The 14,169-nt window shown below is 38.8% G+C and overlaps 1 long non-coding RNA gene across 1 annotated transcript; it reads left to right on the top strand.

Annotated features, from left to right (window-relative positions):
* Positions 1–8,139: 8,139 nt before the first annotated feature.
* On the top strand, positions 8,140–9,680 carry LOC129603853 (uncharacterized). The gene is made up of 3 exons (XR_008694086.1): positions 8,140–8,176; positions 8,403–8,482; positions 8,569–9,680. It is a non-coding gene; the product is annotated as an uncharacterized LOC129603853 (long non-coding RNA).
* Positions 9,681–14,169: the final 4,489 nt, after the last annotated feature.

Raw genomic sequence — 14,169 nt, 5'->3', positions numbered from 1 at the left:
ATATACATTCACACTGTTCTCTGTGTTTGACAATGTCAGAAGCAGTGGAGTAACGATCATTGCAGCCACTGGTAAGATTCTCTCTACTCTTACCGTGTTTTAGGTGATAATCACATGTACTTTGTAAATTGCTGGTTTCTATAAACATCTTTTTTAAAACTAAAAATTAAAATATTGCTGATCAATACGATTACTTCTGAATATCTGACCGTTAGATTGCGGGGTGCAAAATGGCTTGTGGATCAAAAGTTACCATGTCAGATGTTTTTGTTATCCCACAAATCTTGTTTTTAATTTTTATTCCATCATTTTTATGGTTTAGCTCCATCAAATGCCCAAAGCTTTGGAGCAACTGCCCAAAATGAGACCAGTATCACTCTGCAGTGGAGTCCAGTAAACAATGGAGTCAGTTTTATTCTTCAGTTTAATGGGACAGTAAAAACCATCGCTGCACCTGTTGGAGGAGGACCAGTAACTCAGACAGTCTCATCTCTCACTGCTGGTACTGAATATACATTCACACTGTTCTCTGTGTTTGACAATGTCAGAAGCAGTGGAGTAACGATCATTGCAGCCACTGGTAAGATTCTCTCTACTCTTACCGTGTTTTAGGTGATAATCACATGTACTTTGTAAATTGCTGGTTTCTATAAACATCTCTTTTAAAACTAAAAATTAAAATATTGCTGATCAATACGATTACTTCTGAATATCTGACTGTTAGATTGCGGGGTGCAAAATGGCTTGTGGATCAAAGGTTACCATGTCAGATGTTTTTGTTGTCCCACAAATCTTGTTTTTAATTTTTATTCCATCATTTTTATGGTTTAGCTCCATCAAATGCCCAAAGCTTTGGAGCAACTGCCCAAAATGAGACCAGTATCACTCTGCAGTGGAGTCCAGTAAACAATGGAGTCAGTTTTATTCTTCAGTTTAATGGGACAGTAAAAACCATCGCTGCACCTGTTGGAGGAGGACCAGTAACTCAGACAGTTTCATCTCTAATTGCTGGGACTGAATATACATTCACACTGTTCTCTGTGTTTGACAATGTAAGAAGCAGTGGAGTAACGATCATTGCAGCCACTGGTAAGATTCTCTCCACTCTTACCGTGTTGTATCTGATAATTACATGTACTTTTTTAAATTGCTGGTTTGTATAAACTTTATTTTAAAAGCTAAGAAATAAAAAAATTGCTGATCAATACGATTACTTCTGAATATGTGACCGTTAGAGTGTGAGGTGCAAAATGGTTTGTCAATCAAAAGTTACCATGTCAGATGTTTTTGTTATCCCACAAATCTTGTTTTAAATCTTTAATTCCATCATTTTTATGGTTTAGCTCCATCAAATGCCCAAAGCTTTGGAGCAACTGCCCAAAATGAGACCAGTATCACTCTGCAGTGGAGTCCAGTAAACAATGGAGTCAGTTTTCTTCTTCAGTTTAATGGGACAGTAAAAACCATCGCTGCACCTGTTGGAGGAGGACCAGTAACTCAGACAGTCTCATCTCTCTCTGCTGGGACTGAATATACATTCACACTGTTCTCTGTGTTTGACAATGTCAGAAGCAGTGGAGTAACGATCATTGCAGCCACTGGTAAGATTCTCTCTACTCTTACCGTGTTTTAGGTGATAATCACATGTACTTTGTAAATTGCTGGTTTCTATAAACATCTTTTTTAAAACTAAAAATTAAAATATTGCTGATCAATACGATTACGTCTGAATATCTGACCGTTAGATTGCGGGGTGCAAAATGGCTTGTGGATCAAAAGTTACCATGTCAGATGTTTTTGTTATCCCACCAATCTTGTTTTTAATTTTTATTCCATCATTTTTATGGTTTAGCTCCATCAAATGCCCAAAGCTTTGGAGCAACTGCCCAAAATGAGACCAGTATCACTCTGCAGTGGAGTCCAGTAAACAATGGAGTCAGTTTTCTTCTTCAGTTTAATGGGACAGTAAAAACCATCGCTGCACCTGTTGGAGGAGGACCAGTAACTCAGACAGTCTCATCTCTCTCTGCTGGGACTGAATATACATTCACTCTGTTCTCTGTGTTTGACAATGTAGGAAGCAGTGGAATAACCATCACTGCAGCCACTGGTAAGATACTCTCTACTCTTACCGTGTTGTATGTGATAATCACATGTACTTTGTAAATTGCTGATATCTATAAACATCTTTTTGAAAACTAAAAATTAAAATATTGCCGATCAATACGATTACTTCTGAATATGTGACCGTTAGATTGTGGAGTGCAAAATGGTTTGTCAATCAAAAGTTACCAAGTCAGATGTTTTTGTTATCCCACAAATTTTATTTTTAATCTTTAATTCCATCATTTTCTGGTGTAGCTCCATCAAATGCCCAAAGCTTTGGAGCAACTGCCCAAAATGAGACCAGTATCACTCTGCAATGGAGTCAAGTAAACAGTGGAGTCAGTTTTATTCTTCAGTTTAATGGGACAGTAAAAACCATCGCTACACCTGTTGGAGGAGGACCAGTAACTCAGACAGTCTCCTCTCTCTCTGCTGGGACTGAATATACATTCACACTGTTCTCTGTGTTTGACAATGTCAGAAGCAGTGGAGTAACGATCATTGCAGCCACTGGTAAGATTCTCTCTACTCTTACCGTGTTTTAGGTGATAATCACATGTACTTTGTAAATTGCTGGTTTCTATAAACATCTTTTTTAAAACTAAAAATTAAAATATTGCTGATCAATACGATTACTTCTGAATATCTGACCGTTAGATTGCGGGGTGCAAAATGGCTTGTGGATCAAAAGTTACCATGTCAGATGTTTTTGTTATCCCACAAATCTTGTTTTTAATTTTTATTCCATCATTTTTATGGTTTAGCTCCATCAAATGCCCAAAGCTTTGGAGCAACTGCCCAAAATGAGACCAGTATCACTCTGCAGTGGAGTCCAGTAAACAATGGAGTCAGTTTTATTCTTCAGTTTAATGGGACAGTAAAAACCATCGCTGCACCTGTTGGAGGAGGACCAGTAACTCAGACAGTCTCATCTCTCACTGCTGGTACTGAATATACATTCACACTGTTCTCTGTGTTTGACAATGTCAGAAGCAGTGGAGTAACGATCATTGCAGCCACTGGTAAGATTCTCTCTACTCTTACCGTGTTTTAGGTGATAATTACATGTACTTTGTAAATTGCTGGTTTCTATAAACATCTTTTTTAAAACTAAAAATTAAAATATTGCTGATCAATACGATTACTTCTGAATATCTGACCGTTAGATTGCGGGGTGCAAAATGGCTTGTGGATCAAAGGTTACCATGTCAGATGTTTTTGTTGTCCCACAAATCTTGTTTTTAATTTTTATTCCATCATTTTTATGGTTTAGCTCCATCAAATGCCCAAAGCTTTGGAGCAACTGCCCAAAATGAGACCAGTATCACTCTGCAGTGGAGTCCAGTAAACAATGGAGTCAGTTTTCTTCTTCAGTTTAATGGGACAGTAAAAACCATCGCTGCACCTGTTGGAGGAGGACCAGTAACTCAGACAGTCTCATCTCTCTCTGCTGGGACTGAATATACATTCACTCTGTTCTCTGTGTTTGACAATGTCAGAAGCAGTGGAATAACCATCATTGCAGCCACTGGTAAGATACTCTCTACTCTTACCGTGTTGTATGTGATAATCACATGTACTTTGTAAATTGCTGATTTCTATAAACATCTTTTTGAAAACTAAAAATTAAAATATTGCCGATCAATACGATTACTTCTGACTATGTGACCGTTAGATTGTGGAGTGCAAAATGGTTTGTCAATCAAAAGTTACCAAGTCAGATGTTTTTGTTATCCCACAAATTTTATTTTTAATCTTTAATTCCATCATTTTCTGGTGTAGCTCCATCAAATGCCCAAAGCTTTGGAGCAACTGCCCAAAATGAGACCAGTATCACTCTGCAGTGGAGTCCAGTAAACAATGGAGTCAGTTTTGTTCTTCAGTTTAATGGGACAGTAAAAACCATCGCTGCACCTGTTGGAGGAGGACCAGTAACTCAGACAGTCTCATCTCTCACTGCTGGGAATGAATATACATTCACTCTGTTCTCTGTGTTTGACAATGTCAGAAGCAGTGGAGTAACGATCATTGCAGCCACTGGTAAGATTCTCTCCACTCTTACCGTGTTGTATCTGATAATTACATGTACTTTGGAAATTGTATCTGATAATTACATCTATTTTTGAAATTGCTGGTTTGTATGAACATCTTTTTAAAAGCTAAAAATTAAATTTTTTCAGATCAGTACGATTACTTCTAAATATGTAACCGTTAGAGTGTGAGGTGCAAAATGGTTTGTCAATCAAAAGTTACCATGTCAGATGTTTTTGTTATCCCACAAATCTTGTTTTAAATCTTTAATTCCATCATTTTATGGTTTAGCTCCATCAAATGCCCAAAGCTTTGGAGCAACTGCCCAAAATGAGACCAGTATCACTCTGCAGTGGAGTCCAGTAAACAATGGAGTCAGTTTTCTTCTTCAGTTTAATGGGACAGTAAAAACCAACGCTGCACCTGTTGGAGGAGGACCAGTAACTCAGACAGTCTCATCTCTCTCTGCTGGGACTGAATATACATTCACTCTGTTCTCTGTGTTTGACAATGTCAGAAGCAGTGGAGTAACGATCATTGCAGCCACTGGTAAGATACTCTCTACTCTTACCGTGTTGTATGTGATAATCACATGTACTTTGTAAATTGCTGATTTCTATAAACATCTTTTTGAAAACTAAAAATTAAAATATTGCCGATCAATACGATTACTTTTGAATATGTGACCGTTAGATTATGGAGTGCAAAATGGTTTGTCAATCAAAAGTCGTCATTTAAGATATTTTTGTTATCCCACAAGTCTTGTTTTAAATCTTTAATTCCATCATTTTTTCGTGTAGCTCCATCAAATGCCCAAAGCTTTGGAGCAACTGCCCAAAATGAAACCAGTATCACTCTGCAATGGAGTCAAGTAAACAGTGGAGTCAGTTTTATTCTTCAGTTTAATGGGACAGTAAAAACCATCGCTACACCTGTTGGAGGAGGACCAGTAACTCAGACAGTCTCATCTCTCACTGCTGGGACTGAATATACATTCACTCTGTTCACTGTGTTTGACAATGTAAGAAGCAGTGGAGTAACGATCATTGCAGCCACTGGTAAGATTCTCTCCACTCTTACCGTGTTGTATCTGATAATTACATGTACTTTGGAAATTGTATCTGATAATTACATCTATTTTTGAAATTGCTGGTTTGTATGAACATTTTTTTGAAAGCCAAAAATTAAATTTTTTCAGATCAGTACGATTACTTCTAAATATGTAACCGTTAGATTGTGAGGTGCAAAATGGTTTGTCAATCAAAAGTTACCATGTCAGATGTTTTTGTTATCCCACAAATCTTGTTTTAAATCTTTAATTCCATTATTTTTATGGTTTAGCTCCATCAAATGCCCAAAGCTTTGGAGCAACTGCCCAAAATGAGACCAGTATCACTCTGCAGTGGAGTCCAGTAAACAATGGAGTCAGTTTTATTCTTCAGTTTAATGGGACAGTAAAAACCATCGCTACACCTGTTGGAGGAGGACCAGTAACTCAGACAGTCTCATCTCTCTCTGCTGGGACTGAATATACATTCACTCTGTTCTTTGTGTTTGACAATGTCAGAAGCAGTGGAGTAACGATCATTGCAGCCACTGGTAAGATTATCTCTACTCTTGCCATGTTGTATGTGATAATTACATGTACTTTGGGAATTGCTGGTTTGTATGAACATTTTTTTGAGGGCTAAGAATTAAAGTATTGCTGATCAATAAGATTATTTCTGAATATGTGACTGTTAGATTGTGGAGTGCAAAATGGTTTGTTAATCAAAAGTTACCATGTCAGATGTTGTTGTTATCCCACAAATCTTGTTTTAAATCTTTAATTCCATCATTTTTATGGTTTAGCTCCATCAAATGCCCAAAGCTTTGGAGCAACTGCCCAAAATGAGACCAGTATCACTCTGCAGTGGAGTCAAGTAAACAGTGGAGTCAGTTTTATTCTTCAGTTTAATGGTACAGAGACAAACATCACTGCACCTGTTGGAGGAGGACCAGTAACTCAGACAGTCTCATCTCTCACTGCTGGGACTGAATATACATTCACACTGTTCACTGTGTTTGACAATGTAAGAAGCAGTGGAGTAACGATCATTGCAGCCACTGGTAAGATTCTCTCCACTCTTACCGTGTTGTATCTGATAATTACATGTACTTTGGAAATTGTATCTGATAATTACATCTATTTTTGAAATTGCTGGTTTGTACAGTATGAACATTTTTTTGAAAGCTAAAAATTAAAATATTGCCGATCAATACGATTACTTTTTAATATGTGACCGTTAGATTATGGAGTGCAAAATGGTTTGTCAATCAAAAGTTACCAAGTCAGATGTTTTTGTTATCCCACAAATCTTGTTTTAAATCTTTAATTCCATCATTTTTATGGTTTAGCTCCATCAAATGCCCAAAGCTTTGGAGCAACTGCCCAAAATGAGACCAGTATCACTCTGCAGTGGAGTCCAGTAAACAATGGAGTCAGTTTTATTCTTCAGTTTAATGGGACAGTAAAAACCATCGCTACACCTGTTGGAGGAGGACCAGTAACTCAGACAGTCTCATCTCTCTCTGCTGGGACTGAATATACATTCACACTGTTCTCTGTGTTTGACAATGTCAGAAGCAGTGGAGTAACGATCATTGCAGCCACTGGTAAGATTCTCTCCACTCTTACCGTCTTGTATCTGATAATTACATGTACTTTGAAAATTGCTGGTTTGTATAAACATCTTTTTGATAGCTTAAAATTAAAAGATTGCTAAACAATACAATGACTTCTGAATATGTGACCGTTAGATTGTGGGGTACAATATGGTTTGTGAATCAATAGTTACCATGTGATATTTTTTTTTTATCCAACAAATCTTGTTTTTAATCTGCAATTCTATCATTTTTATGGTTTAGCTCCATCAAATGCCCAAAGCTTTGGAGCAACTGCCCAAAATGAGACCAGTATCACTCTGCAGTGGAGTCAAGTAAACAGTGGAGTCAGTTTTATTCTTCAGTTTAATGGTACAGTTAGAACCATCACTGCACCTGTTGGAGGGGGACCAGTAACTCAGACAGTTTCATCTCTAATTGCTGGGACTGAATATACATTCACACTGTTCTCTGTGTTTGATAATGTCAGAAGCAGTGGAGTAACAATCATTGCAGCCACTGGTAAGATTTTCACTACTCTTACCGTGTTGTATGTGATAATCACATGTACTTTGTAAATTGCTGGGTTGTATAAACTTTATTTTGAAAGCTAAGACATAAAAAAAATGCTGATCAATACGATTACTTCTGAATATGTGACCGTTAGATTATGGAGTGCAAAATGGTTTGTCAATCAAAAGTTACCAAGTCAGATGTTTTTGTTATCCCACAAATCTTGTTTTAAATCTTTAATTCCATCATTTTTATGGTTTAGCTCCATCAAATGCCCAAAGCTTTGGAGCAACTGCCCAAAATGAGACCAGTATCACTCTGCAGTGGAGTCCAGTAAACAATGGAGTCAGTTTTATTCTTCAGTTTAATGGTACAGAGACCACCATCAATGCACCTGTTGGAGGAGGACCAGTAACTCAGACAGTCTCATCTCTCACTGCTGGGACTGAATATACATTCACTCTGTTCTCTGTGTTTGACAATGTCAGAAGCAGTGGAGTAACGATCACTGCAGTCACTCGTAAGATGCTCTTTATTCTTACTGTGCTGTAGACGAATAATTACAAGTACTTTTAAAATAAATTCATGTCATTGTACTAGATTACAGCTAAATGACACTTTTAACTACAGTAAGTAATACTGTAGTAGCACATTGAAATAGCAATCATACAAATATGTGCAAATCAGACAAATTTGAATTGTTGTTGATGTTTTGTCATTTTCAGTATATTTATCGTGCATTACATATGTTTTTGTATAAATGTTGACATTTCAAAAGATAATATATTATTAATTATTCCTTCATTAATATTATTCTTTTTCTTTATTTAAACAAACACTTTGACTCACAACTCTCACACTGGTCTTTCAGCAAATCCTCCATGTAAGTATATAGTTTTATATTATATTGTCATTATAAGTTCTACATTATACTATAGGTTGCTCTGAATATTTGACATTAATGGGCAAATTATCTTATTTAGCCACACGTTAAAACATATTTAGAATCCACAACAACATATAGTGTTGTGCTTATTATTCTGTAGCTTTGTCACATTTAATTTGTCATATTCGTCACATTTTTTAATTTGTGTTCATTATTTGAACAGATTCTGTTGTTAGACTGAACATCAGATTATCATCATCTTCTCAAATATCACCTTCAGATATAGACAGTTTTTTAAAGCAGGTGAGGATTTTTTTAAAGTGTCGTTTTCTTCTTTGTTGTAATAAACCAACAGACATCTAACCTAAATAGTTTTCCTTGTCTTCCAGCTCATCAGCCTGTCAGGACTCTCACCAAAGTTGTGGTCTGCAAAAATCAAGACTGTTTAAATGATCAACTGATGACTAGATGATGAAATAACTATGAGAACTGTAATCACCATAACATATTGTGTGAAAACAATCCCTAACAAAAGTAATGTTTAACAAAGTATTATTTTATTTTACTTTTTTCATGTATAATGTAGACTTCTTTTTCCCTGCTTTTTATTGTTTGTGACTTAAAAGTCAAGGTAGAAATGAAGGAGGGATCTTGTGCTGCCAACCAGATGTATCGGATTCAAATTTAATAATCAATTAATTATTTAATAATTAATGCATTATTAATTCTTGAAATAGGAACAGCAGTTCTTATTATGGTGAGACCATGCTTAAACTAACCTAGGTAAACTCTAGATATCAATTTAATGAATTAATAAGTATAATAATAAGGGCAAAGAACAAGAGCATTTTTCAAGAGCACAAGAGGAATGACTGGAGCCAAAGTTGTTGAGTTAGACTACTTCAATTAAAAATAGTTCATAAAAATAACGGTTGTTGCAAATCTCAGTTTAGTTGGTTTTGTGTATATTCAATGGCCAGAGGTTATGCTGTAGATTATTTAAAAGACAGTGAGTTCTTCAGCACACACAGTCTGATATTTTTGGTTAGTTGTATTAGCCAGAGCACAGCGCCGACGAGTTACGCTGTTTGGTATGGGGTACCGCATGTAAAAGGAGCATCTATAACATGTTTTCTCGCATCTCACTCCGCACTGTTTGAGGTGTTTGATGTACTGATCTGGAATCAGCATTACGGGCCCCATTTGAAGGTAGGAGTGGAGACTAATTGCTCATGTAAATGTTAAATGTAAATGTTAAATTTACATTTACACATGTAAACATTAAATCTACATTGACATTTACCTTGTGAATCTTTAGTTTTACACTTGGCAAACATTTACCATTTACATTCAACATGTAGGGTGGCATGGTGGTGCAGTGTGTAGCACTGTCGCCAAACAGTGAGAAGAGCCGGGTTACTTTCTGTGTGACAACAAAACATTGTCATTTACAGTAGTTTTCACATTTAACAGGTCTTACATACAGTATCTTAAAATTGATATTTTTAGATATGGTCAATAAAGTAACCTTTATCATAATTGAAAATCTAATTTAACATGTTGTCAATGAGGATGCCTTTCTTTTTGAAATTTTTATTTAAAAAAAAAGTTTTTCCAACATTTTAGTCCGTTAGCTTTTTTGATACAAGTCCTCCAGCTGTAGAAAAGACCCATTCACATGGCACAGATGAGGCTGGAGTGCAGAGAAATTGTAAGGACAGCCAGAAGAGGTTTGGATAGATCATCTTTTGGTTGACCCAGTATCTCATAGGAACCTGGGACCTGGCAATACTGTCCTCTGCCAGTTATCTCTGCACCTCATGGATGGCATCAGCTGTGGTACTTTTAGTCTGCCTGCTCACTGCAATAACGTAAACTGGGTGCAGACAGCTGCTGTACACACGGTTCCGTACAGACGCGCAGTCTGCCCACAGTCTAATGACGGCCTCATTGCACTCGGAGGAACTGCGGAACCAGAGTGATTTAAATCTTGGGTCTAGAAGTGTTGCTGGGGTAAACACATTGTGAGGTGGTTTCAAGAGTCACTTTGAAATTAATCTGAATTCAGATACGTCAAGTGGAAACCTGAACCGGATTAAACAACAAGAAAAATTAAAAGACCTTATTATCTAATATGAGATCAAAATGGTCCCACACGGCGGAAACCTTTCCTTTGGCTTGAGGCTGCTCCATAATTATAGATGAATTTGATGATGAATGGCAAACGCTCAGGGATTCCTTTTGGCAGATGCAGCCCGACACATGCGCTTCTTTATAAACACAGTCTGGCGTGCAGACATGACAGACACGTGACTTTCCCAACGCGATACGCGAACCAACACGAGGTTTCGCTCTATGACCTTGACGCATGCGCCGATGCTTCGGTGTTGCTGGACCCATCACCAGGTTGACTTATTCCACTCACCTGTGCCTTTCACTCCTCTCTGCTTAAATATGCCACCTTATTTACTCATCTCATGTTAGATTGTCAATGTTGCCAGGCCATGTCACACGTTTCCCCTGTGGATCAGTTCTCCTTTCGTGTCCCAGGTTATGTATTTGTTTCTTTTTGATCCTGCTCTATTTAGTTCTGCTTAGGTTATCCAGTCTTGTGAGCCAGGGTTTCTTGCCAGTAGTGCTATGTCCTCCTAGTCCGCTGTGTTTTAGGTTTTGTGTATGGGAGTGTTTTTGGTTGTTTTGTTCCTATTAAACATTTTGCCAGTCTGCCTGTTCTTTGGTGCTTAACTTTTTTTCAGCATGGTCTGCCATTTTGAGGCAGAAGGTAACACACTCAACGCTGGTGTGGTCATCTCTAGACCACCGGGCACGACTGGAGTAGCCCACTTCACCGTGTCACCAAGATCAAGGGCAAAAGTGGCCTTCCGCAGACCGTCAAGGACGAGGGCTAAAGGGATCCTCGTATCTGATCCACCAGGATTATGATGGGCTTTGATGCAGAGTTGAGCTAAATAAAGCTAGAAGGTGGCACAGGAGCGTGAGCATGACTCGGACCGGACTGTTGTCCTTTTGAGCAGGAGCAAGGGCTGCTGCACCTGTCGCCCAGCCACGTCAAGCTCCAGTGCAGCCATTTTGCCTAGCTTATGTTCCAGCTCAACCTCCACAGCCAGCTCAAGCACCGATTCTGTACCCACGCCTTAGCTCTGCTTCAAGCTCCAGCCCAAGCACCAGTGCAGCAGTTGCGCCCAGCCCAAGCTTCTGTGATGCCTTCAGGTTCAACTCAAACTCCAGGGCAGTTTTCTTGATCAACTCAAGCTCTAGCATTGCAGTCTCAGCCAGTTCAAGCTACAGAACAGCCTTCACGGCTAGGCCCAGTCTCTGATCTGCTGTCACTTCCTGCTCTAGCTTCTGTACAGTCGCTGCGCTCAGGTAGAACGCATTTTTTATTCTATATAGATAAAGAGAGAGAGAGCAGTTGTCTTACAACAACAACACCTCGTCAATGCTGGGACATCACCGTGCTAAACATGATTCCATGCCTTCTGGGAATAGACCAGCAGTCATGGTATGTAAACGTAAGCTATTCATTAGTGTTTCTTACTTTGCTGCTTATACAAATACTTTTTCGGAGAGAGCATTCTTTGGTTGGTGGTTCTTATGAAACACCATCAGGATGTTGGTGAGATAAGACACAAATTTTGTAATTAATTCACTTAATTATATCCCACATTACATAATTTATTACAATGGACTAGTCAGCTTTGGCTAAATGCCTTCAAAATAATGTGCTTATACTTTATACTGACATTCAAACGTGTCCTTCTGTTTTAGCAACCTCAGAGCCCACCCAAACAAGTGTCTTAAATCCAACCTACATTAGCTGTCAGTCTCACTAGTGACATGTGGACATCAGTTCATATGGATGCATACTTAGCTGTGACCTGTCACTTTATTAATAACTAAGACTCACAGTACACAGTGTTGCTGGGTGTGGGACATTTTCCCAAGTCCCACACTGCAGAACTGTCACAGTCTCAGCATTGTGTCTGGTTTCCGGCTCTATTTCTGCGCTTTTACTGACGAAATCCTCACCTAGCTGAGTTCTTGCAAGCTGTGCGTGTGGGTCCTTCACCGTGAACCGTGATAAGAACATACTGCACAGGTGAAGAGGGCTCTGGTAGAAGAGTGGGGCATTCAGCACTTACATTACTTTATGCCTAATAGTTATGAAATCTATCGATCAACAGCCTGGGCTGGAGAAGATCAGAGGAAAGGCTCGTAGGATAGTTGGGTATTTCCGGTCAAGCACAACTGCAAAAGAAAGGCTCTGCCAAATGCAACAAAGGATGGGTAGACCATATCTGAAGCTCCTGCAGGACGTGGAACAGCACATACACCATGCTGTGGCATCTGTATGATGAGAGAGAGCCACTTGGTGCTGCCCTCATCTCAATGAGGACAGATCTTCCACCCATCACTGCTGAGAAGTACCCTCCTGTTAAAGAGTGTCTGGAAGTGCTTTCTCCTTTTTACATGGCCACAGCTGAGCCATCTGAAGAGCAATGCCAGAGCAATGCTCATACTGCAGTGAATCACCTTACTGCAGAGTTTGCAACCATTTTAGGTGCAGAAACACAAAGCATACACCTCTCCCTCCGGTCCTAATCACACATTGAGGTATTTGATGTTGTCCTGGAGTACAGCGGTACAGAACCACTAATTCCCCGCACAGAGGATCCACATCAGTTCTGGTTGAGTGGGAAGGCAGTGTACCCTCACCTGTACAAACTTGCCCTACAGTGTTTGTGCACTCCAGCGTCATCCATACCATGTGAGAGGATTTTTTTCTAAGGCAGAAGAAATTGTCTCCAAGAAAAGAAACAGACTAAGCCCTGAAAGCCTAATAAAATAACTTTACGTGCATTGTGTGTTTACAGTATAATCATCTCAAAAGCACTTATATTGCCCAGTTTAATAGGCAATTTTAACTCCAGTTCAAGACAATAAAAAAGAGAAATACACTTTACAATTACAGTAAAGTTACAATATGATATTATATATAAATGTATCTGTCCATTGGTTAATACATCACAAAAGCACATGGAGGCAGTGACCTCACAGCACAAGCATACGTCCTTCAGTGGACTGTTGTTGGTATTATTAAGAAAGCATCAACTTCAGTTTGACCCCGTAATGAAGCGGTTCATTACAGTAACTTCAAGCTGCAATTTATTTTTTGGCCTTTAGATGTAACTACTGATGATGTTACTGCGTTGAAAAGCTTCGAGTAATTACCCCTTTTTCGATAAAAGCTTCAGTGCTTCAGAAAAGTTTTCTTTGGCCATCACTACCAATTTCTAAACACCTAGCAACGTGTACACTTCATGCAGGTCTGCGTCTGCCATCACGGGCCAAAGAAAAGGCGAGAGGTTCTTCAACTAGAAACGTTAAAGGAGACTGATCATACTTTTCATTCTATAAAATATTGGACTTTAATGTCTCAGTAAGGTCTCTGTAAATTTTCATCCCATAAAACCCTGTAGATCGTCCACACTGCCCCTGTCAATATGTGGTTTCCACTCCCCATCAGCAAACGCTGTGTTTTCTGGGCGTGTTGCAAGCGAAGCTGCTCGCCACACCTCTGTGCGGAAGCGCATACCTTTTTTATTGTTGTTTTTTTTTTAAATTGGCTCCATGGATACGAGCCACCGCACGGTTAGGATACTGGCAGTAGCGCGACATTGAGAATGCAATCCACCGCAATCCTCCACAGAAGAAGAAGACCCACTACAGGACTGCACGACATTAGTCAGCTGGTTCGTAGCTTAGTACTGTACAACCATACGTCTATGCTGGCAAAACTAAACAGGCAATCTGGAGACTGGAAGTGGGAAGACATGGAATTAAAATACACAGAAAAAATGCTAAACGGACACAGCTGGGGAATCACGTGACTGGAACGTAAAGCTAACCTATACATGACAAGACAAAACTGAAAATACAAGAAAATAAAACAGGAATTGGCAACATAA

The sequence above is a fragment of the Betta splendens genome, chromosome 2 (assembly GCF_900634795.4).
Source record: "Betta splendens chromosome 2, fBetSpl5.4, whole genome shotgun sequence".
NCBI classification, from domain to species: Eukaryota; Metazoa; Chordata; class Actinopteri; order Anabantiformes; family Osphronemidae; genus Betta; species Betta splendens.
This window is presented reverse-complemented; position numbering and strand designations above follow the sequence as displayed.